The sequence below is a fragment of the Babylonia areolata genome, chromosome 18 (assembly GCF_041734735.1).
Source record: "Babylonia areolata isolate BAREFJ2019XMU chromosome 18, ASM4173473v1, whole genome shotgun sequence".
NCBI classification, from domain to species: Eukaryota; Metazoa; Mollusca; class Gastropoda; order Neogastropoda; family Buccinidae; genus Babylonia; species Babylonia areolata.
The window spans coordinates 35722559-35725082 of record NC_134893.1 but is presented as its reverse complement, the minus strand read 5'-3'; positions in this window follow the sequence as shown (position 1 = coordinate 35725082).

Here is a 2524-nt window from a genome sequence, read left to right as displayed (position 1 = left end):
TGTTAACACTTTGACTGCTGCTGGCATGAAGGCACGACAGTGGAGGGCTGTCATTTCACCATGGAAAACAATAAAAGGAAAGAAAAAGAAAGAAAGAAAGAAAGAAGAAGAAGAAAAAAAAAGAGTGTGCAGGTCAGGATATCAGTCATCATTTCTTTCTTTGGACTTCTCACTGTGGGAACTGCATTACGTTTCTTCTGCAAAATCAATTAAACCATTAGAAAAATGCACAAAAACTAAACAAAGAAGAAAAAAAATTGCAATTTAGATTGATGCCACACTGGTTCAGCTTCACCAATGTTCACTGAGCAGTTAAGGGATTACTTTAAGCGCTATCACGCAAAAAGAACCGTTGACTAACATAAAGAAGCCATCCATCGAACGAGGGCATACATATTAAATGACCCGGTCAGTTCCACAAATTCGTGAATTATTTTAATTTTCCGTTCACTTACGAACCATGTAACACACACACACACACACACACACACACACACACACACACACACACACACACACACACACACACACACACACACACACAACAACAACCATCTACCTGAAGATCTAGTCATCAGCCCCATCTACATGTAATATGCAGCTTCTGTTCAAACGTGTGTGTGTGTGTGTGTGTGTGTGTGTGTGTGTGTGTGTTGATATGCACTTGTATGTATCCTAATTTCTACTGTATCTGTGTTTGTGTATGATTTTCGATTTATGTTTATATCTTGTTATGTACTACCCCCCCTTCCCCCCCCTACACACACCTCCCAATATTCTTTGAGACTCCGGTGCACTTGGTAATAAAGACATATTCTCTCTCTCTCTCTCTCTCTCTCTATATATATATATATATATATATTTATATACACACACACATATATATATATATATATATTTATATATATATATATTCATTTATGCTTGAGAAAAATGCAACAGCAGCAGCACTAACAGCAGCAACCACAACAATGGTGAAAACTGATCGTTTACCATTTCTGGCTGAAAACTGAAAATGACCTGATAATTTAGAGAGAGAGAGAGAGAGAGAGAGAGACAGAGAGACAGAGACAGAGACAGAGAGCATTCCTTCACCCTCCAATCAGCCTCAACTTCCACCGCACCCCATCATCACCTTCACCTTACCCTCATCCCTCCCCCGACCCCGCCCGCATCTACGAACCTTGATAGCTTAACTCTCCATACGAACGGCGAAAGAGACGACGTTAACTCACTCAGTACGGCCAGTCCTCTCTTCTCCTCTACACAGACCCCTCGGATGTCCAGTGGGTGTCTGAATGACCCAACCTTTAGCTTCTGTCGTCAGAATTGTGGTATTCTTTGTCAACGTTCACCTCTTCAGTATAAGAGCCTTCCGCTTGCAATATTTTGATGGTGGTAATTGGGGTGAAACGCTGTTAACGTCGTCTCTTTCGCCGTTCGTATGGAGAGAATTTAAAAACAACAACAACAACAAAACAATCAAACAAACACAATAACAACAACATGCAAACAAAACCGTCATCACTGATGACTGTACCAACGACAATGGCTCCTTTTTTTTCTTTTTTCTTTTTTTACCACCACCAGCCACATTCATGAGCGTGCATGACAAGATTTCAGGAGGAGGAGATGGGAGGGAGGGAGGTCAGTGGTAGTAGAGGGGAGGGGGTGGCGTACCTTTTCTTCTTCTGCCCACCTCCCCACCCCGTTCCCGTTCCTCCCTCCTACCTTCCCTCATCCCCCTCAAGTGAACAGACTGAAGAGTGTTGTACATGTGTACGTGTGTAAGGTCAAATGACGCCGATAGGTAAAAACAGGGCCATTGTTCCAATGTGTGTGTCGTTGCAAAGGCTTCTGGGCTGAAAAAGGTACGGAGAGTAGTAGGGTGATTAGGATGGGGGTTGGGGGATTGGGGGGTGGGGAGGTGGGGCTGTAATACGTGGTGAGTGGGGGCGGGGAGAGAGAGGGTTGGGAGTGGGGGTGAAGGTGGGGGTGGTTGTGGTGGTGGCGGGGGTGGGGGTGGGGGGTCAGTCAGGGATCGGAGAGAAGTGTAGGGTGTGAGGTGTTGAAGTGGATGCTAGTTTTGTTCATTTGGTTATTGGGGAGAACAGCTCTCAAAGCTTACAATAATAATAATATTAATGATGATGATGATGATAATAATAATAATAATAACAACAACAACAACGATAATGATAATAATAATAATAATAATAATAATAATAATAATAATAGGCATTTATATAGCGCGTTTCTCCAGAGATACTGCTCAAAACGTTTTACATTTCGTTCCCCGCTCCACTCTCAATACCTCCCCCCACCACCACCCCCACGTCACACCACACACACACACACACACACACACACACACACACACACACACACACACACACACACACTCACACGAAAGCACGTGCCATAATACACTCTACACAAGTGATTATTGGAAACCACCCACCCACCCACCCTTGACGCCCTCCAGAAAACGCATCCCTGCAACACTCACTCAGGCACGCACGCA